This window comes from Marmota marmota, unplaced genomic scaffold (genome assembly GCF_001458135.2).
Source record: "Marmota marmota marmota unplaced genomic scaffold, marMar, whole genome shotgun sequence".
Lineage (NCBI taxonomy): Eukaryota > Metazoa > Chordata > Mammalia > Rodentia > Sciuridae > Marmota > Marmota marmota.
In genome coordinates this window covers 21,561,470-21,584,932 of record NW_026000221.1, presented here as the reverse complement: position 1 = coordinate 21,584,932, position 23,463 = coordinate 21,561,470, and the positions used below count along the sequence as shown (strand labels likewise).

Here is a 23,463-nt window from a genome sequence, read left to right as displayed (position 1 = left end):
AAGCTCTTACTTTTAAAGATCTTTTGGTGAGCAAAATATCTTACTTTTAAATGTATCAAATTGTATTAAATAATCAGTTCTTGGGCTGGGGTTGTGGCTCAGTGGTACAGCGCTTGCCTAGCATGTGTGAAGCAGTAGGTTAGATCCTCAGCACCAGATACAAATAAATAAATAAAACAGAGGCGTTGTGTCCATCTACAACTAAAAAAAAATTTAAAAAAATCAGTTCTTTTTTGACTTGTTTTGCTACCAAGGCTAAAAGATATTTGAATATCTAAAACTATCTAATATCTATTAATTTACTTTTTGTTATCAGGAATTGAACCCAGGGCCACATCCCTAGCCCTTTTTATTTTTTATTTTGAGACAAGTTCTCTCTAAGTTACTTAGGGCCTTGCTAAATTGCTCAGGATGGCTTCAAATTTGCAATCCTTCTGCCTCAGCCTCCCGTATGTGTCACCATGCCCAACTTTAATAGGTTTTTCTTTTCTGAAGGAGGAAGTGTGTGGGTGGGGGAGATGGAGCAGAGAATGTATGTGTCCTGTAAAGCCTAAAATAATTACTATCTGGTCCTTTAAAGAAGATTTTGCAGTTCCTTGGCATATATGATAACAAAATACAGTATATTGGGGTGCAGTGGTGCACAACTGCAATCCCAGTGACTCAAGAGGCTGAGGCAGGAGGATCACAAGTTCAAAGCTAACCTCAGCAATTTAGTGAGACCCTAAGCAACTCAATGAGACTCTGTCTCATAAATAAATAAATAAATAAATAAATAAATAGGGCTGTGTATGTGGCTCGGTGATAAAGCACCCCTGTGTTCAATCTACAGTACCAAAAAAAAAGTGTGTGTGTGTGTGTGTGTGTGTGTGTGTGTGTGTGTATAGTGGCACACACCTGTAATCCCAGTGGCTTGGGAAGCTAAGACAGGAGGATCACAAGTTCAAAACCAGCCTCTGCAATGGCGAGGTGCCAAGCAACTCAGTGAGACTCTGTCTCGAAATAAAATTCAAAATAGTACTGGAGATGTGGCTCAGTGGTCAAATTCCCCTGAGTTCAATCCCTGGGACCCGTCCCCCAAAAAAAGAACTGATGGGACATGTATGGAAATAGCACACTGAACCCCTTAATATGGACAAGTAATACATGTTAGTAAAAATTTTTCAAAAACACATGGGTTTTGAATATTTATTACCTTCATTTGAAATATGTTATTTGATTATAAGTTTATGTGATTTTTTAAATGACTCTGTTTAAAACTGGCTTGCAAAATTCCTGAAAATTTAACAACTAATTCTCATAAGCCAGTGCTTATTGGCTTCCAAAACCATTGTTCATCTTTTCATTTTTTTAAGAAAATGAATGTCTCTTGATAAAGCTTTTTGATTTTCCCTGTGATAAGTTGGAACATAATTTGTCATATTCCTGGGTACTTGATATTTTCTGATAATTCTGTAAGTGGTGTCTACTTTTGCATTTTTGTTTGTTTGTTCCTGGTGTATAGAAATATAGCTAAAATTTTTGTGTGTAGTCATTTTATCAAACTCTTCTATTATTTCTAACAATTGAACTGTATATTCTTTTGTATTTCAATGTAAATGAACACATTGCCTGCAAGTGATAATATTTTATTTCTCTTAAGTCTTTATGCTTATATTATTTCATTCGCCTGGCTAAGATTTTTAATAGAATGTGAAGAGGTGACAAAGTGGTAATCTTTGTCTCATTCTTGATTTTAAAGAAACTGACTCCAGCAGGGATCCTAAGTAGGTTGAAATGTGGATACATTAAATCGGGGGGAAAAAAAAAAGAAGAAGAAAATCAGTTGCATAATATAGCTATGGTTACCCAGAATTCTAAGTACCTTTCCTCCCACATCGATTTCCATCTTCAAGCCTTGCGCGACTGGAATGTTGAGCAGGATAGACTTTGTTTGTTGGGCATCTGCTGCCATCTGGTGGTCATTACTCTTCATCACAACTTGGGGAAAATCCCAGTTCAGAATCAAAAGGTTAAGACAAAGCCAAGCCTTGGCCAAAAGCAAGGTGCTAAGCAACTCAGTGAGACTCTGTCTCTAAATAAAATACAAAAACGGGCAGGGACATGGCTCAGTGGTTTCAATGCCCCCGGTACCAAAGAAAAAAGGTTAAGATACTTTTCTTCAGAGGCTGGAAAGCAGTTCCAAGATTCACAGCTCTGTTGGTGAGAGGTGTGCAGGCAGGACCTCAGGAAGGAAGGCTGGTGTCATGAGCTGTGTAAACAGTGGTTTATGCACTTTCCTTGGGCCTATCTTTGTTTGAACTTTAAGAAATTTTTAGGACATCCACTCTGCCTCCAACTTCCTACTGCTAAATCTCTTATTTGGAATGCATTTATAATTGGCGATCAAGTGCATTAGAACTTGCTTTGTGAGGACAGTTTTGAGAATTCCATAGTGTACTACTTGAAGATGTGGTCGGACACTTTCAGGATGCTTCACGTGGGGACATCTTACCTTAACGTGGGGTTTTCCAAATTTGTCTGATTATAAGAACCAGAAAAATGGGTTCAATAAGCCTCAGGTGGACCCTTCTGGCAGACTTAGGAACAAGACCATGGGGGCCTCTGTCTGGGGTGTTAGAGCTGTTGCTATGGAAACTGTGCTTGTTGACCTTGAGGATGATGAGTTTTCCTGAGACTCAGTTTCCAGGCTTGTGTCCCCTCCCTATCCATCTGGGCCCAGCTCAATTGGTTGCTCAGGGCTCGGTTCCACAGCTGTTATTAAAATGAATACTATTTAATAGTGATAATGATGTTTGGAGAGGCCTGGAGGCAATTCAGGTGAGTGCAGCTAGAACTTTGTTCTGGTTTGAATGCAGCAGCCAGACTCATCAAGTTCATGTCGCCCCTGGGCTCCAAACCCATCTGTGGTTTGTCCCTTCTCTTGGAGTAGAAGTCAGAGTCCCTATCTTGGCCTTCAAGGGCCAATGACTCCCTGCCACAGGCCACAGTGGCCTCATCCTTTTCAAGATTACCCAAAGTGTTCTGCCTCAGGGCCTTTGCACTTGCCATCCCCAGTACCTGGGATGCTTGTCTGGCTGCCCCTCATCTCCCTCAAGTTGGCTCACCTTATCGCCTTGGCTTTAGTATTTTCCATCTGCCATCATCTAACCTTCTATATTTTTCTTTGGGGCTTCATCTCCTTCCCTTGACAAGACTCGTGCTTTTTCAGGGCAAGGATTTTTTTTTTTTAAATGGGAGAAAAATCTTTCTTGCCGCAGATATTAAATAGCAGGGTGGAGACTTAAGAAACAAGGCAGGCAGATAGAAAAAACTTACAAAGGAAAGATGTCTCTGTGGAAACAAAGACATTATTTGAAGGAAACAATTTAAAAGGCATCTAGTTATGGAAAAAGATGCTTTATAATCATGCTTTAAAAACTTCAACTTTGGGGCTGGGGATGTGGCTCAAGTGGTAGCACGCTCTCCTGGCATGCGTGCGGCCTGGGTTCGATCCTTAGCACCACATACCAACAAAGATGATGTGTCCGCCGAAAACTAAAAAATAAATATTAAAAAATTATCTCTCTCTCTCTCACTCACTTTAAAAAAAAAAAAAAGAACTTCAACCTTTTTGGTTTAGCACATGAAACAATATAGCAACCCCATATCTCGCTTTCATAGGCCTGACACAGTGTGGACTATATCTCCCTGGTCACCCTGTTGATTCAGTCGAGGAAGAAGCCAGATAAGCCAAGGACAGTTGTGACGTCACTGTCTTGGACTCCAGAACAGCCACACGGGAGAACAAGTGCTGGGAATGACACTTAGACACTGCTGCGGCTCTAATGGAACAAGAACTTAACCTCCAGTGGTTCTGAGGTCAGGGCTGGATGGGGCGCCCGCAGGCCTGGGGTCAAGAACTGTCTCCACTGCTCCTTGGGCAATCCCTGGGAGCTGCTCAATTATTTTGTTCTAGCTCAATGCCCGGAACAGTGCCTGGCACACAGTACGTGCTCAGAAAAAAGGATAAGTTAAAAAGAATCCTGCATTGCCAGTGAAATCTGGGCATGCCAGAGGTGGCAGGGGTGGTTAGGAGATCCCTGGGACACAGGAAGAGCCCCGGGTGGGGAAGGAAGGGTGCTGGGAAGGACCCCTCCTATTCTGGTTTTGGTACTGGGGATTGATCACAGGGGCACTCTATCACTGAGTCACATCCCCAGCTCTTGTTTACTTTTTATTTGAGATTGGGTCTGGATAACTCACTGAGGCTGGCCTTGTACTTTTGATCCTCCTGCTTCGGCCTCCTGAGAACCTGGGATTTCAGGCGTGCGCTGCTGTGCCCGGCTCTCCTTTTCTGTTTTGAAGGACTCAGAACAGTATAAATGATTACTGATGCCCAGGGATGGGGGTGGCACAGGGGAATCTGGTGGGGGAACAGCACTGCACAGAGGGCCTGCCTGGAGAAGTTCACTACCAAGTGCAGGGTGAGTACCTGCTCTCCGTCTATGTGGGCCAGCATGGTCTGTGCCTCCCATGGGGGTATCAGAGCACGCTGAGAAGGGAGGGGTCTGTGCTTAGAGAATGTGGGGGAGTACAGGAAACCTTGGGTGGGGCCTGCAGAAATGAACAGAATGCAACAGGGGTGGGGGATCATATTTGGGGACAATGACATTTAGTGTCTTTCTTTTTCTTCTCCCTCCCTTCCTTCCCCAACCCTGATTGCTAAAGTCTCATAGTAGAAATTTCGTAAATTATAGAAAAGAACTAAAATCATACTATCTAGAGATAGTCCTTGCTAACATTTTAGTGTGTATTCATGCAGGGTATTTTTGGCATTATTAATTTTTAACGGTGCATAATGCATGACGATATTCTTCCTGTAAGACATTAAAACATCCCAGAGATGTCTCCACTCCTCTTAGGCAGCCAGCTCCTCTCCTGCTCCCTCTATTCCAGCTTTTGCCCCTAAGGTGATCAGTTCATTGGGCAACAAACATCCTTCCAGACTGTTCTCTGCATATATAGTGATGTAGAAAGCTTTTTTTATTAGATGGAACTATATTTCTTTAAAAAAACATTTTTTAATTGTCAATGAATCTTTATTTAATGTATTTACTTATGTATTTATATGTGGTGCTGAGGATTGAACCCAGCATCTCACACGTGCTAGACAAGCGCTCCACCACTGAGCCACGACCCCAGCCCCAAAACTATATTTCAAATTCAACTTTGTGCCTGTATTTTTCCCCCTCTCATGTAAGTAGTTTTTCTCTCTGCTTGCACATGTACCTGTAGAAAATATTTTATTTGGCAGATTTTTAAATTCCTTTGAGCTCTGCTGCTTACATGGATGTGCAGCTTGTGTGATAGTGATTTAGGGTAAAGGGACTAAGGGTGCAGGCTCTGGAGATTGCTTACGGAGATTGGAACTCTGTGTGACCTGGGCAGTTACTTAGCCTGTCTGTGTTTCAGTCCTCTCCTTTGTAGAGGGGGGGCTCTCAATCATTATGTCCTACTTCCTCAAAGAGCTGCCCTGAATTCAAAACATGGTAAAAGTCGACTCTTAAAAACCAACCTGCCTTATAGAGTGAGGAAAATGAATGTCAGGTGGCCTGAGTTTGCTCATATTGACAGGATACTCCCAGGTTGAGTGGGTAAATAGTCAAGACCTAAGGCAGAGGCTGGACAGCAGGATCGACTGCAGCTGGGCTTCCAACCGCAGGATGCCCACCAGCCCCGTGGGCTTGGGCAAGTTTCTTAGTATCTCTTTTCTTGATCTATAAAATGGCTTAATGGTAGCACCTATTTTGTAGAGTGAGAATTATGTCAATGTGTCTAATGTGGAGTCCATGAACCTATGTGTTAGCTATAAGTTTCCTTTTTAAAGGTGGCTCATATCTGCCAGATGTGGTGTCCACACCTGTAATCCCAGCAGCTCTGGAGGCTGAGGCAGGAGGATCCCAAGTTCAAAGCCAGCTTCAGTAACTTAGTGAGATCCTAGGAAACTTAGCAAGACCCTGTCTCAAAGTAAGAAATAAAAACGGCTGATGATGTGGTTCAGTGGTTAAGCACCCCTGGTACCAAAAATAAAAATAAAAAGCTAATATCTCAAAGAATTAATATAATACAGTCTTTTTAAAAAGCTGTATATGAACACAATCCCTCTTTTGTTCTTATGTGGTGCTAAGGATCGAACCCAGTGCCTCACAAGGGCTAGGCAAGTGCTCTACCACTGAGCTACAACTCCAGCCCTTAATATAATTCAGTCTTGAGAACTTTTTCTGCTAATCGACATTAAGGCTGTTTACTCAATTCCTTCACTTCTGCCTAGAAGTGAAGCTGCTGGGATGGTGGGAATATGCATTTCAACTTCTCAGTATTTAAGAGATAGATTTATCATGTTGTATATTTGGGTGAGCAGTTTTAGCCAGTTTTTTCACTTGACTACTTAGTGTAATTTCTCAATATACTAAATAGTGTATGGAATTTTCTTCATCTATATATAATAGGTATACATATATATTTTTGAGACAGTCTTCTTGTGTTATTTAGGTTGGCGCGAACTGCTGGGTTCAAGCGATCCTCCTGCCTCATTCTTCCTCCTGAGTTTCTGGAACTATAAGCACAGGCCACCATGCCTGGCTAGTTGATCTGTCTTTTAATGAACATCTTATTATGCAAAATTTCAAACATATACAAAAGCAGAGAGACTATTCTAAGGAGCCCCCGTTGTTCCGCACCTGCCTCAACAAATCTTAACATCTGTCACACGTGTGTGGCATAATCAGTGATGCGCTAATACACATCATAAGCATGTGTGGGAATTAAGCCTATTTCTTATTGTCAGAAAATATATGAATATTTTGTCACTACAGCCACAGGATTCCAGTGTCCTGCCTTTAGTAACAGGACAGGAGGTTTCTGCCATTCTGCTTGAGGGTTTGTCCTCCTCCACACTTAGCCTGTCACGCCCTCAGCCACCTCCGTGTGGTAGGAAGTTGTCTTAGCTCCGGGATTCTCAGGTGCAGAGCCAGAGACAGGTGCCTGTGATCTATGGAAGGAAGGAGACCAGAATGCAGAAGGGCTGGGAAGGAGCAAGTCCCAGCCTGCAGTCCCAGCTCTTCCAGAGGCTGAGACAGGAGGAATACAAGTTCCAAGTCAGCCTGGGAAATTGGTGAGACTCTGCCTGAAAATAAAATAAAAAGGGCCAGGGGCACAGCTTGGGGTAGAACACCCCTGGGGGCTCAATCCCCAGTGCAGAAAAAAGAAACCTAAATAAATAATAAAGGAACCCCCAGCTGCACCCTGATCTCCCAGGTCTCTGGAACCAAACTCAGGCCTTGGGATTGTTTCTCTGTGAGACAAGGGACTTTGGTTCCATCTGTCAGTCACTGTCTGGTATGCTAGGAGGGGCAGAGTCCCAGGGTCAGGTGACAACCTCAGCCCTCTCAGCCGCTGAGGGACAGTGACAGCCTGGGGAAGGATCAGGGAGACCCACACGCCCACATCCTGCCTGGTGAGATCCTCACTAACACCCACGTCTGAGGGAGGCTTCGAGAGAAGCATCTGTGAGGTGAAGGCAGAGCCTCAGAGCTCTTGTAAGATCTGGGGCAGGAGGCAGGAGGCAGGAAATGAATCTCTTTTCTTTTCATATCTTGCTGCAAAGCCCACAAATGCCCAAGCTCAGGCTGCAGCTAGATGTGAAATGAGATGAGGGATGGGCCATATGAGAGCCCAAATGGAATTTTAAAACCGAAACACACACACACACACACACAGTTATTAGAAAGACAGCAGGATACAAAAGGGGAGATGGAGGAGAGATACTCTTTGGCAGATGAATGAGTCTTTGGGAAAAGCTCAGGAATTTCTGAGGAGGCCCTGGTTAGTCTGGGCGGTCCACACCCTGGACAGCGCTGCCCCCAGACATGTTTGATTTGACTAGAATGTTGGTTATGAGAATCTAGATCTTTAAAAATCTGGATTTCCAGGAGCATTCAGTCAGCTTCCCTGTATGGCCCCCATGGGACCATCTCAGAAATGGCCACCCCAGGGGTCCTGGCCCAGTCCCCACCATTCCCTAGTGCATCACATCTGCCACTTCACTCATTTACAATTCCCTGGCAGAGCGCCTTGGAGAAGTCCTACCTCAATTGTCTCATTGTCTCTCTCTCTCTCTCTCTCTCTCTCTCTCTCTCTCTCTCTCCATCTCAGTTACCTTTTAAGCACTGTTCTCTACTTACAGCCTCAGCAATTTGTCTAACAGAGAAGTTGAGGATGCGGGGTGGGTGAGTGTGAGAGGAGACAGCAGGGCAAGGATGTAAGCCCCGGAACTTGGCTGGCTGGCTCAGATCCTAGCTCCTACGGCCCGTGTGAGCTGGGCAAGTTGCACTAACCCTTACTATGGGGATGTCCAAATGAATGAAGGCATGCAAAACCGAGTGTTTGTGAGGTGCTCAGTAAATGTTGGCTATTCCTGTGGTTGCTAGCCCTGGACACCAGTGTCATAGGCTGCCTGCTGCACAGGGGCCCTCCTAGGGCTGTGCTGTCATTGGCCATCAGCTACAGCTGCTCTTATTAACCACAGGGAGGCTCTCCCAGCCAGGGACAGAGACGGGTACAGAGGCAAAACCTGGGCTGCAGCATTTGCCTGACTTGAGTTCAAAACCTGCTTTGTTCTTTAGCTACGTGACCTTGAGCAACTTCCTCAACTGAGTCCCCATTCCTCCTCTGAAATGTGGGGGCACTCGGAAGGTTTGTTGGAAGAACTAAATTTAATAGCATTAGTAAAGGGTCTAGTCTATAAATTACTTTCCCCTAATTTTCTTTTCATTATAATAAAGATCCTATTATAACCCTCCAGTGTTCATGGTTCCAGAGCAACAGAAATAGTGTTAATTCTACACATGCTAATAGTGCACCTTTGGGAGAGTGAAGTGTGAGGCTAAACTTTTTGCTAGATAAAGATAAATGCTAATCCTGCTTTCTGTTAAGGAGTGATTTGGGCGGGGTGCCAACTCCTTTGCTCCCTGCTTGATGAATGGAAGACAGGAAGCAAAGAGCCCTCTTTGCCAAACCAGATTGCAATAGTCATTGTTGTTTTTTGCAAAGGTCATTGTTGTTTGTTGTTGGCAGGTGGAATGAACCCTTGGCCTAGACTCCTCAAACCCACAGCACAGAAGTTATTGGTTTTCTTCTCATGTTATTGTGGATTTTTTTTTTGTTGTTGTTGTTTTGTTTTCATTCATTGGACACACTTAGTAAGTTCATATTGTGCATCAGGCTTTGCTTTTAACATATTTTAAATTTATTTCTGGTCATTAATTTCGGGAAAAACAAAGTAGAAAAGTTGACTCTCGTTAGTATAGATTTCTTCTGCAGGACTGGAATTGAATTCAGGGGTGCTCTACCACTGAGCTACCCCAGCCTTTGTTTATTTTTTTATTTTGAAACTAAGTTGCTCAGGCTGACTTTGAACTTGTGATCCCCTGCCTCAGCCCCCTGAGTCTCTGGAATGACAGGTGTGCACCACTGTGCTGGCTTGTTAGTATGGATTTAAAAAAAAAAAAACAAACATCAGAGAACTTTATTATTAAAAAATTGAAACTGTATTAGAATAAAATTATCCCTTCAAACCTTTCAGTTTTAACTGAGCCATGAAACCAAAGATCAGATTCCCAACATGCAAAATCAAATACATTACAAAAAGGAAAGGCTGGGAAAACCTGTATGGATTTTTTTAAAAAAGTAAAGAAATACAGCTTTTCCATCAGCCCGATGGATAGAGTTGGGTTCTCAACCAAGTGCCTTAGCTCTCTCCTAACTTTTTGCCTGACATTTTCAGGACTATTTTTCATTATCTAAAAAAGAACAAGACATCTAAGACAGCCATCAGCCCGGTGACTGCAGCCTCCGGAGTGTTGACTCCGGTGTTGGTTTACTGAGGTCTGATCTGCTCATCGCCAGGACTTGGCACCATCTCATCTCTGAGGCCAGTAAAGCTGCAACACAACACAGTTTCAGGAAGGTTTCCTGTGGCCAATAACATTACGGCTTGACTGGTTTGACCTCCCAGATGGGGCCACATTGAAGAGCTGGTCCCACCCCACTATGCCACACTTGACACTCTGAGCCCCAGTTTGGGTCAAATGCTGGGGCTGTCAGTTCTATTGAGGAATCCAGACTCTGCTTCAAACCATTTGATAACTGGAGGGGAGGGGTCAGGCGTAACCATTCTGAGAGTCCCTTGAAGGTTATTCAGCTCACATTCCTTGAGCACCCCCTAGTGGGCACAAAGTTTAATGTGACATGCCAGGGCTTCCAAGAGGTTCCAGTCTAGTGACATTTGTGAACAACTGCAATGTCCTTTATGCATGTAGAGTGCTTGGCAGTTTTGAGCTGGTGGGGCAAGAAAGCGTCTCCTCAATTCTAAAGTTTGGTGGCAACAGGCTTACCAGGAATAAATAGTTAACAGTTATTGAACACTTACTATATGCAAAGGTCTTTTCTAGTCTTTCATTAGTTCAAATCCCTTCAACAACCCTTCATGGTAGGTTATTAGTATTCCTGTAAGAATACCTACAGTCCAGACCCAGTGGTGCACACTTGTAATCCCAGTAGCTTGGGAGGCTGAGGCAGGAGGATAATGAGTTCAAAGCCAGCCTCAGCAAAATCAAGGTGCTAAGTGACTCAGTGAGATCCTGTCTCTGAATAAAATAAAAAATAGGGCTGGGGATGTGGCTCAGTGGTCGAGTGCCTCTGAGTTCAATCCCTGCAGCCCCCCCCCCCAAAAAAAAACCTACAGTGTGCTGAGGTAGTGCACCCCTATAATCCCAGTTACTTGGGAGGCCGAGGTAAGAGGATCACAAGTTTGAGGCCAGCCTCAGCAACTTAGGGAAAGCCTATTTCATAATAAAAAATAAAAAGGACTGGGAATGTAGGTAGGAGGACCAAGTCACCCTCCTTTACTATTGTCCTCCTGGGTTTGCACAGGATTAAATCCTCTGAATTCTAAGTGTGATAAATGGCTACAAGTCGTTTCTGTTTCCTACTTTCACTCTTGGGGATACTTTTCTTTTGTCATCTAAGTTTTTTTTTCTTCTTGAAACTCCAGCTGCAAATACATTTAATAACCAACCACAACAGAGCCCTTGACAGATGGGCCTTGGAACAGATGGCTCTATTGAAAGGCAGCCATTGAAAATGGAGGGTAATTTGAACCAATCAAGAAGATGAGGTCTCTTGGAAGCAAAGTTACTGCAAAAACTGGAACTATATCCCACAAGCTCCCTGGGTACATTTTTTTACCCGCAGCTGAGACTTCCTAGGGGGTGGATCCAACTTTCTTAAACATCTGGAATGTTGAAAAGGAAGAGAGAGAAGCCCTGGGGACTTGTCAATCAAATTCACTTTTCTTTTGGCAAATTCAGCAACAGTGACAAATTGCCCAATTTGACATAAACAAAGTTGATAGATGTCGGCAAAGCTGTTTCTAAACAGCAGCAATGGGGAGATGTGTAGGATGGGTTTTTTTCCTTTTCACTCAACAGTCAATATGTTTAATAACAAATAAAACAACCAGATGTTTGAGAAAACCTACCACCTTCACAATGTCATCTGATTGTCAGCTGCCGCTGGTTAATGAGAGTGTGGGATTCATTCCAATCTCAATTCAAAAAGTTGGCAGTCAAGTCCACTTAAGAACTTTGAAGCCAGGCACGGGGCGCATGCCTGTAAATCCCAGGGACTTGGGAGGCTGAGGCAGGAGACTCGCAAGTTCAAGGCCACCCTCAGCAACTTTGTGAGACCCGGTCTCAAAAGAAAAAAGAAAAGGGATTGGGGAGGTAGCTCAGTGGTAAAGCACCCCAGGTTCAATTCCCAGTACTCCCCTGCCACACACAAAAAGAACTTTGGATAGCTCCTTAAGATTTCCAGGGTTCTGGGCTGGGGCTGGGGCTGGGGCTCAGTGGTAGAGCACTTGCCTTGCATGTGTGAGGCACTGGGTTCGATCCTTAGCAGCACATAAAAATAAATAAAGATATTGTGTCCATCTACAACTAAACACACACACACACACACACATATATATATATACATATATACATATATATATGTATATATATATATAATTCCAAGCTTCTAAATTCACCTCTCAGGCTTTTTTAGAGTCGACAGCAGAAGACTCCCATCCCTTCTGGAACTTAGATTCCCCCAGGATACAGGATGAGCACAAACCCTGCCCTGCCTACCCCTAGCTGGTTGCAAGGTTCAAGAAAAACATTAGCTGTGAATCGCTTTTTTAAAATGTTACTTATCAGTTTATTGAGAAATAATTCCACCCCCTAAAATGCACACATCCTAAGTGTACGACTCAGTAAGTTTTGGCACAGAACTCCCCTGTAGACACTCATCTCAAGATGTAGAATATTTCTGGCCCTGCTCTCCTCAAAGTTCCCCATGCCCTTTCCTGGTTAATACATCCAAGGAATAATTCTCACTTCTATCATGACAGATTAGCTTTGCCTATTCTTGAACTTGATATAAATAGAGTCGCACAGTGTCTGTTGTTTTATGTCTGGCTTTCGGTTGACATACTCTATGAGATCCATTTATGTTGATGTAACGACTAGCTCATTCCCTGTCATTGTTGAACACTGTTCCACATCACAGCTCTCTTATCCATTCATCCCCTGCTGATGGACACCTGGGTTGTTTCCAGTTTTGAGTTATTGTGCTTTGTGGTTGCTACTGCTGTTTTCTGAGATGGAGTCTTGTTATGTTGCCCAGGCTGCTCTCCAACTCCTGGGCTCAAGGGATCCTCCTGCCTCAGTCTCCCAAGAACCTGGGACCATAGGTATGTGCCACTGTGCCTGGCTTGAGGTATTACACACAAAGCTGCTAAGAACATTTTTGTAAAGTGTTGGTAAGTATGTTTTCATTTCTCTTAGCTAATAAAGACCTGGAGGTAGAATGGCTGGGTCCTAGGGTAGATGTGTGTTTAACTTTCTCAGTTTTCCAAAGTGGTAGTGTCATTTTCTATTCCTTCCAGAAAAAATAGGAGAACTGGTTCCTCCACATCTTCCCTGTTCTTGTCACTTTTAAAGTATGGCGTCCTCTACAGTGTAGGAGATATTACTATCTCTATGGGGCAGAAGGGCGAGTGTTGGGATTAATCTAGAGTATGGGGCCCGAGTCCTGAGCTCAACAAATGACCTTGAAAAAAACTACTTCATCCCTCTAGTCTTATTTTCTGCATCTGTAAAATGAGACTGTCAATAGAACCTCTTCGAGAGAGTGGTTGGGAGAAAACTTTTATAAAGACCTTGGCACAGGACATCGTATATGCTTAGAGTCAATGAATGATCTCTGTGATCTTTTATTCATTTATTTGCTCTGCTCTTTAACAGATCCCAGTCGGAAAGAATGTCTTTGGAGTCTCACATGTGTCAGGAGTGATGACAGAGCCCAAAGATGATGGTCTGTTTTGCAGGGTAGGATAATCTACCTTCCTTGACCAGAAACATCTCGGTTGCCTCAAGATGAGGTTCACACAGAGGATGAGAAGCAGAGAGATGGAAACCGAGTCCCTGGTGAGCTGGGACTGCTCCATGAACCTGGTGCTCCCCTTGCTGCTGGACCTGATCAGGTGAGCAAATACATTTCTTTATTGTTATCTGCAGCTCAAACATCCTGACCTGTACACCAACTGCTCCTGGCATCTCTCCGTGGAGCCTAGACTTGCTCTCTGTATCCTCAACACCAGGCCTGCTGCAGACCCAACCAATCTCCAGGAGTTGGCATTCTAGTAAAAGCCTATTTGCTATCTCTTATAATGTCAAGTCACCTTTTGTGCAGCTGAAATTAAACTCATCTGAAGGGCAAAGTAAAAGGCTTCCTTTTAAGCTTTTAATGACTTTGGAAGAATATTGCTGACCACTAAGCCACAGATCACAAAGCTTTATGTAATTGGAGGCTACCCACTGAAAAATCTGGTGGCAATAGCTAAAGATAGGGGGCAGTTAGTAGAGCTGGAGTCTATCTGTTGTTTAGGAAATATTTGTTGATTCCCTCCCATGTACCACACCTTGGGTATTATGGAGGATACCAAACCAGGAAAACAAGGTTCTGGACTGAACAGTTGCAGGAGGAGAAGTGATGTGAATTCTGGGCCATGATAATATTTCATGTTCTGCAATGAAGGTGATTTTTTTTTTTTTACTTTTTATTGTAGTGTAATGAATAATATATGCGTGGCAAAGTGCACAAATCTTAAATATGCAGCTCAATGAATTTTTAAAAAGCAAGTACACCCATGCACTTGGCATTTAGGTTAAGAAACAGAACATCAACAGATCTCAGAAGTTTCCTTCATTCTCCTTCCCAGCACACAACCCCTGTGGCTTTCAAACAACCGTTATTCTCTCTGTCACCATGGATAAGCTTTGCCTGATTTGAACTCTATATGAATGGAATTACACTTTGGGGTCTGGCTTCTCTTGCTCACCATTAATCTGAGACACATCTTGTTGTTGGTAGTGGATACACTTCATCCAGTTGGTGACTGCAATATCTTGTTGTATGACCACAACATAATTTATTTATTCCTTCTTCTGTTAATGGACTTTTGGGTTGGTACAAATAATGGTGCTAGGATAATTGTTGTCCATGTTTTTTGGTGAAAATAAGTACACAATGACAGACAGAAAATCAATAGTTTCCTAGAATGTGTGTTGCAGGGGTAGATGATAGAAATATTTGGTGTTTTGATGTGGCAATGGTCATGCAGATGTGTACATGCCCTAAACATGCATACATGTATTCTATTTATTGATTTATTTTGAGACAGGTCTCACTAAGTTGCAGAGGCTAGCCTCAAATTTGCAGTCCTCCTGCCTCAGCCTCCCAAGTTGCTGGGTTACTGGTGTTCCACACTATGCTCTGTTGGTGTATTCTTTTTAAAAAATATTTATTTTGGATGTTGGTGGACCTTTATTTAATTCACTTATTTGTATACAGTGCTGAGAATCAAACCCAGTGTCTCACAAATGCTAGGTGAGTGCTCTACCACTGAGCCACAACCCTAGCCCCTCTTGTTGTAGTCTTTTTTTAAAATATTTTTTTAGTTGTAGATGGACACAAAACAGAGGTATTTTATTTGTTATTTTTTTTATGTGCTACCAGTGCCTCATGCATGCTAGGCAAGCGCTCTACCGCTGAGTCACAACCCTGGCCTTCATGGTGTATTCTTAAAACAAGTGTGTTTTGGTTGTATGTCAAGGAAAAGTATATATTTCATTTGGTCTTGTGGGTATATAGTTATTTTTCAATGTGGATTTAATTTTCTTCATCCTGATGACTGATTACATTATGTTTGGCACCTTCTGTACACTTACTGGCTATTTGGTCATTGTATGAGAACCCTCTGGAGAAACAGAACCACTAGGATGTATATAAAAGATTGATTATAAGGAATTTGCTCATGCAATTATTAAGGCTGACAGGTGCCAAGGTCTGCAGTCAGCAAGCTGTAGAACCAAGAGAATTGGTGGTATTGTTCCAGGAGAACTCTGCCAGGCTCAGCACTTGTTTCAGTTCACATCCGAAGGCAGGAAAAAACTGATGTCCCAGTTTGAGGGCAGGAAGAAAGAATTTTGTTTTAGCTTTTACACTCTATTAAGGCCTTCAACTGATTGAATGAGGCCCACTCTCCTTGGGGAGGACCATCTTCTCTACTCACTCTAAAAATTCACTGCTAATCTCATCCAGAAACGTCCTTCGGGAGATACTCAGAATGATGTTTGATCAAATGTCTAGGCGCCCCAGTCTAGTTGACAGATAAAATTAACCAGACTCATTGTCTGGTAATATAGTCTTGCAACATAGCTGTTCAAGTCTTTAGCTCATTTCTGATTGGATTATATGGGTTTTTTTAATTGTTGTTCTTGATTTATAAGAATTCTTTATATATTCTGAATCTGAGTCTTAATTGGATACCAGTGTGGCAAATTCTTCCAGTGGCTGACCTTTTCAGTGCTACCTAATCTTTCTGTCTTTTCTTTATGGTCAATGATTGTTTTTCATTTAAAAAATGTGTGCCAGTTGCTCTCTGAGGTAACGTGCTGGTTCGTGTGGTCTTTGTGAAATTCCACCATGGCGTACCGTGGCCAGGGCCAGAAGGTCCAGAAGGTGATGGTGTAGCCCATCAACCTCATCTTCAGATACTTGCAAAACAGATCCCGGATTCAGGTGTGGCTCTATGAGCAAGTGAATATGCGGATAGAGGGCTGTATTATTGGTTTCGATGATGCAGAAGAGATTCATTCTAAAACAAAGTCAAGAAAAACAGCTGGGTCGGATCATTCTAAAAGGATATAATATTACTCTGCTACAAAGTGTCTCCAACTAGAAATGATCAATGAAGTGAGAAATTACAGAGAAAGCAACAATTTTTTTTTAAAATTTAGCTGCCCTTTGCCTAGAATATAGTTCTAAAGCATTAGTTCACATTGTTTTGATGACCTATGTTATTACCAGATGAAAATAAATGCTGTGGGACTCTTTTTATTAAAAATAAATAAATAAATAAAAATAAAAAATGTTTGCCAGTCCCAGATTCTGCAAGTTACCAATTCTACTCTGTATCTTTGAGACACTTTGCTGTGCTTTCTTTTCGTCTTGAGATCACATTCAGATCTATAATCCATATGGAATCCATTTTCAGTATACAGTGTGAGGTAGGGATTTTTTTTTTAAGAGTCAGTAGACTCAATACAACTTATGGAAAATATCATCCTTTCTCTCCTAAGTTTTCTTGATGTAATTGTCTGTCTCTGGTCTTTCCATTCCATTTCATTGGTCTAAGTATCTATTCTTGTGTTGATGTTATCAATTTTAAGTCACTGTAGCTTTAAATCAGTCTTGATATCTGGAGGTATAAGCCCCCTTTCCATTTTGTTTTTCTTCTTTAATAATGCCTACAAGGGATATTCTTGGCCTTTTGTACTTTCAGATACATTTCAGAATCAGCTGGTCAATTTGTATTAGAATTTGCTAGTGTTATGATTGGAATTGCACTGAATCTAAGAATTACTTTGGGGAAATCATCATCTTAATCATATTGAATCTGCTACTACATTGCTTTCTTCCTTTTCTCCCTCCTCCTCCTCCTTCTCCTTACCCTCATTTTCTTCCTCCTCCTCTTCCTTTTTTCTTTTTAGTTCTGAGGATTGAACCCGGGCCCTTTACCAGTTAGCTATAGCCCTTTTTATTTTTAATTTTGAGACAGGATCTTGCTAAGTTGCTCAGGGCCTTGCTAAATTTCTGAGGCTGGCCTCAAACTTGGGACCTCTTGCCTCAGCCTTCCTAGTTGCTGGGATTATAAGCATGTGCCACCATGCCCGGCTCACATTGCTTTCTTCTGATTTGTCTTTGTTCCTAGGCAAATTCTTCCCTAATGGCTAATGAATAATTACACAATTTTTTTTTCCTTTTTGGTATTGAGGATTGAACCCAGAAGTGCTCTACCGCTGAGCTATGTCCTCAACCCTTTTTAATTTTATATAAATATATATATATATAATTATAATATATATAAATTATATAATTAATATTTATGTTTTTTAGTTTTAAGTGGACACAATAACTTTATTTTATTTTTATGTGGTGCTGAGAATAGAACCCAGTGCCTCATGCATGCCAAGCAAGCGCACTACCACTTGAGCCACATCCCCAGCCCCATTTTAATTTATATTTTTGAGATAGGATCTCACTAAGTTGCTGAGGCTGGCCTTGAACTTGCAATTCTCCTGCCTCAGCTTCCTGAGTCAATGGGGTTACAGGTATACACCACTGTGCCTGGCAAAACAAACTTTAAGGAGGTTAATTTCACACTTCACACTTCCAATTCCAATGGTAAAAAGAATTACCTAAGCAGAGCATCTTGAGATTTTTTTTTTTCTTGAAACTTTTGGGTCATTGATCCATCCTTGAACCAATCACTATGGACATGGTAGGCCTAAATCAGAAGTCACCAATCATACATAACAGAGGGTCTAAGAGTAAGGGCAGAAAGGAATTCAATAGTCCACTGGAACTTCATTGCCTGATTAACACAGTCTAGTGGACTGAATGCATGTTCCATAGACTCTGTGAGTTAAATTGCAGACTGAGTATCTGAAAGCACTACAAGTCAGCTAGATGGGTGTACAAAGGCTTAAGTTTATTTGATATGATCATGCAGGCAAAAAGATAATGTTACATCCTTGGCACTTACACAAGACATGGAAAATCTGTGTTGCAGAAAGGGCTCTATGTAAGATTTCTTTTGGAAAAAGGTTTCTGTTAAAGAATGTCTAGGAACCAGCAGGTCTAAATGGGAAAAGGTAGGGACTCTCTGTTATGCCAAAGCTTCCTTTTAAGTAGGAAAAAACATGCAGTTCCCTAACTCAGGGGGAAAGTACAAGCCTTACAGGGACCGTGGAGCACATCTCAGAACAACTCTCAAGACAAATGCACTTGGAAGCTTCTGAGCTCAAACGGATGTTCAGGAAAATTCTTCTAGGGGTGAGGTTAGCTCAGAAGTAGAGCACTTGACTACTGTGTGTAAGGCCCTGGGTTGGATCCTCAGCACTAGGAGGAGAAAGAGGATGAGGTGAAGAAGGAGCAGGAAAGGAGACTCTTTTGAACTATTATTAACAGACAGAAACAGCTCCAGAAATTGCGGCAATACAGACCTTGACATCAGGAGAAACAAATCCCTGTCTTCACAAGAAGACCCAAGAAATGGGTCTGGAGTTGAGTTTAGAAGCTTGAAAGAAAATCTTTAGATTATATACCTGGGTAAATATTGGAAAGCAGATGATTGTCATAACTCTTGTGCAAACAAAATAAAATAAAACTAAACAAACCAAGTGTTAGTGTATATTTTTTTTCTGATTTTGGGAATTATGCATGGTCATTTTATTGCAGATACACTACCTTTTAAGGGCTCACTTAGAGTTCCACCATCCAGGTAAGATGCCATTCCTACTTTGGCAATTCTTTCTCTCTCACCCCACCCTCTCTTTCATGTGTATTAACAGTTGAAAGTACAGGTCTTTTGTTCTACAGTTTTTCTTTCCTTGGGCATTTTCCTATTATTACTTATTTATTGATACCAGGGATTGAACTTAGGAATGCTTAACCATAGAGCCACATCCTCAGCCCTTTTCAAAAAAAATATATATATATTTTATTTAGAGACAGGGTCTCACTGAGTTGCTTAGAGCCTCCATAAGTTTCTGAGGCTGGCTTTGAACTTGAAATCCTCCTGCCTCAGCCTCCGGAGTCACTGGGATTATAGGCATGTACCACTGCACCCATCTTCCATTTATTATTAAAAATATTGCTTAACACAAAACTATCTATATGTAATAATGAATTAATAATTTAATGAACACCTGTGAACAACCTCCTGCCCCCAAGAACTATAACATTTCAATAGCTTACATTTCCCTGTGTGGTCCTCCTATATCCCTTCCTATTTCCAGAGATAACTATAACCTGCAATTTCCTATTTATCATTTTTTAGTTTTGTCACAAATATGTTTATGCATAAGTAATATATTATTTGGCTTTACTTACTTGTTTTTCAAAGCCTTGTTAGAAATTTTGAGCTCTGCAGTACTGTGTCATCTTCTGATACTTCTTTTTTGCAGTAAACATTATACTTCAAACATTTGTTTGCAGTGTAGCACACTCATTTTCACTACTGTGCAACGTTTCATTGCAAAATATCCCAAAATCTATCTATCCCTTTTATGGGGGGGGATGCTTAATAGGCGTTCAGCTTGTTTCCAGTTTTCTGTTATTAGGAGCTGGGCTGCAGTAAAGATTCTTCCTCACACTTCCTGAGGTAAATGTGTGGGTTTCTCTTGGGTGTGTATGTAGGAGTGGAGTTGCTGGGTTTTACAACATGGAAACCTTCCACTTTAAAAAATAAATGTAGGGGCTGGGGATATAGCTCAGTTGGTAGAGTGCTTGCCTTGCATGCACACAGCCCTGGGTTCAATCCCCAGCACCACCAAAAAAAAAAAAAAGAGTAAATGTAATGTCAATTTGGATTGTCAACTTGATTGGATTAAGAGATGCACAAGGATTAAGAGGATTATGGGTGTATCAGTGAGGGTGTGTCTAGGAATGATTGGTATGTAAGATAGCCAACTGAAATGGTGACCCTCTCTAAGCTTGGGCAGCACCCACCAATAGGATGATGGCTTGGATGGAATGAAAGTTGGAAGAACAAGGAAGCGGCCACAGATCCTAGGGACTCTTCTTGAGTGGGTTGATTCTTCTTGAATGGGTTTTTGATTGCTGCCGAGATCATTTGAGGATATCAAATTCTTGCTTCTTGTTGTCTTGAACTAGGGTAGCACTGTTGATCTCTCTTGTTCTGGAGCTTCAGCATCTTGGACTGTGTAGTTACTGGTTCTTCTACTTCTCCAGCCTACAGATGGCCAATTGTGGACTATCCAGCTTCTGGTCACTTAAGCCAACCTAATAAGTCTCCCTTTTATAATAATACTTATTGTTGATTCTGTTCCTCTAGAGAACCCTGACTAATACAGAGAACATCCTGATTTTTTTATTTGGCAATGTTCATGATCACTTGGCTATCATTAAAAATTATCCAGGATGGTGGTACTTGCCTGTACCTGTAATCCTAGGTAGGTGTGAGACTGAGGCAGGACAATCCCATGTTTGAGTCCAGCTTGGGTAACTTACTGAGAACCTGTCTCAAAATAAAAATAAAAAGGTCTAGGGTGTAGCTCAGTGGAAGAGCATTTGTGTAGCATGTGCAAGGCCTTGGGTTTGATCCCAGCACCACAAAAAACAAATAAACGAAACAAAAACCCTTTTCATCAAGGGAAAAAGCAAGATGAAAATAGGAAACATTCTTCACATGCAAGATACTATTACCTTTGTGGATATTTTCAGACCTCAGTAGAATCTGGATACATATTTAATATCTGAGGACAAGGTCACCTCCATACATATTGTCAATTAACATTGATGATTTTTAAATGATTTATAAAGAAACCACACTAAATGCTGGTATCAGGGGTTAAAAGTAAACAAAGCTGGATACTAATTGCTATGGACTAAATGTGTCCCTTCAAAATTTATGAGTCAGGTGGAATGGCATAACTGGTAATCCCAGTGACTAGGAAGACTGAGGGAGAGGATCGCCAGGTCAAGGCCAACCTCAGCAACTTAGTGAGACCCTGTCTTAACATAAAAAGTAAAAAGGACTGGGGATGTAGATGTAGCTCCGAGGTAGAGCACCCCTGGGTTCAATCCCTTGTACCAAAAAAAAAAAAAGAAAGAAAGATATTTATGTGTTTAAATTCTAATCCCCAAGGTGATGGTATTAGGAGGTGAGAATTCTAGTAGGTGAGTAGGTCACAAGAGTCGAGGTCACTGTTCATACTTGTGAACAGTATGAGTGCCCTTATAAAAGATGTACTAGAAGCAGAGAGACAAATATTGGAGAGCTCTCTCACCCCTTCTGTCAAGCCAGGTTATGGCAAGAAGATTGCTGTTTGTGAACCAGGAAGCAGGTTCTCACCAGACACGGAATGTACCAGCACTGTGATCTAGGATTTCACAGGCTCCAGAACTGTGAAAAATAAATTTGTGTTGTGTATAAGCCTTCAAGTCCTTGGTAGTTGATTATGGCAGCCCAAACAAACTAAGGCACATATTTTTTGGTAGTGGGATTGAACCTAGGGGTGTTTTATCACTTAGCTACATCCTCAGTCCTTTTTATTTTTTGAGACAGGGTCTCGCTAAACTGCTGAGGCTGACTTCAAACTTGCAATCTTCCTGCTTCAGTCTCTCAAGCCTCTGGGATTACAGGAATGCGCCATCGTGACCGACAGACTGATACTCTTAAAATGGCAAGGAAACATGATGATGATGATGATGATTATCATCATTATTATTATTTTGCACTGGGAATTAATCCAGGGCCTTTCACATACTAGTCAAGCCCTGAGCTACATGCTCAGCCCATTTTACTTTTTGAGATAGGGTCTCGCTAACTTGCCCAGGATGGCCTTGAATCTGCCATCCTCCGCCTCCCAGTGGCTGGGATTACTGGAGTGTTCCACTGCTCCTAGTCACGGCCCCCCTTTCTGTTCTCCAAACGCCAAGCTGGTTTCTCCTTCCTCAGCCTTCACTTTTGCTCCTCTGCTCGGAAAGCTCTGCAGTCAGTCATCTGCAGGAGCGACCCTTCCTATCCTTCCCATTCCGGCGGGGCTGTCACCTCCTCAGAGGGGCCTTGCTTGGCCACCCAGTCTCCCAGCACTCTGCTTGTTTTCTTCATAGCTCTCCTTATAAACCGCAGTTACTTATTATATTTTGTTTCTCTCGCCAGCTGGAGACCTCCATGAGGGCCGTGGACGCGACTGTGTCCCCAGGGCCTAGAACAGGGCATGACCCTTCAATGGTACTCAATAAAATAAGGGGTAATAAATCTCTTATGCCCCGGGAACTGTAGATCTCTCCCTCCAAGCAGAGCCGACTCCCACCACGTGGGCGGGGTGGGGGCGGCGGCCTCCGGCGTGCCGGAGTGACACCTCGGCCGGGCCCCGCCCCCATCCAGCACCGGCCCCGCCCCATCCCCGCCCCGGCCCCGCCCATNCGGCCGGACCCGGACGGCAAGGAAGGCTGTAGTGCTACTAGGTAAGCGTGTCGCTGCGGCGGCTTTGCGACTGGGGCTTGTCCTTGGACGCCGGACCCCGAGGTTGGGCGGAGCTCTGCCCCCACGCTGGGAGCCTTGCCGCTCACACTTGGCCTCACTGCAGTCGGGCACGCCGGAGCCGGCGACCACACCTTGTCCAACCGCCCTATCCAGGCGCGGGGCTGCCGTGTGGCCGCCCTGTTTCAGCACCCAGGGCCTCGGCCCCAGGACCCCTCCTTCCCCTCGTAGGCTCTGCCGCGGCGCGCCACACCTCCGCCACGTTCCGCGCCAGCCCGCCGGGCTCCAAACCTTGGTGAAGGGCCTGAGTACCCACTGACCACGCCCTGCCAGCTCGCGTGCCCCACTCCCTGTCCCACACCTTGTACGCAAGCCGTTGCCTTCCGAGGGAAGGGGTGGGGGGAGACCACCCCATGAGCTTCTGTCAGCCTTGGTTTGTCTCCAAGGGGTTGCTAATGATTGGAACCTGGAGGTGGCTCACCTTTCGTTGGGCTCGCTGCATCCTTATCTTCTGCAAGGGCGATGCCAAGTATAATGGATCTGTTCTTAAAAAATCACAGGGCTGACTCCATGGGTCTTTGGCCAAAGTTTGGACGATCCGACGATTTGTCCCTCTGCTAGGGGATGGAGATTGGCGGCGGCTTCTTCTTCTTCTTCTTTTTTTTCCCCCTCTAAGATGTCTTTGAACGCAAGCAGAGGTCACCTTTCATCTTCTGTCTGGGGAGTGAGGGCGGGTATCCTCA

The 23,463-nt window shown here is 43.0% G+C and overlaps 1 protein-coding gene and 1 pseudogene across 1 annotated transcript in view; both read left to right on the top strand.

The window, feature by feature from the left end:
- The first annotated feature begins 15,657 nt into the window (after positions 1-15,657).
- On the top strand, positions 15,658-16,577 carry LOC107144936 (annotated as a pseudogene).
- A 6,073-nt stretch (positions 16,578-22,650) lies between these two features.
- The window catches only part of Nup93 (nucleoporin 93), a 98,380-nt gene continuing 97,567 nt past the window's right edge, over positions 22,651-23,463 (top strand). The window contains exon 1 of the mRNA XM_015488705.2: positions 22,651-22,704. The gene's annotated coding sequence lies outside the window, so the exon portion shown is untranslated. The remainder of the gene's footprint in view (positions 22,705-23,463) is intronic.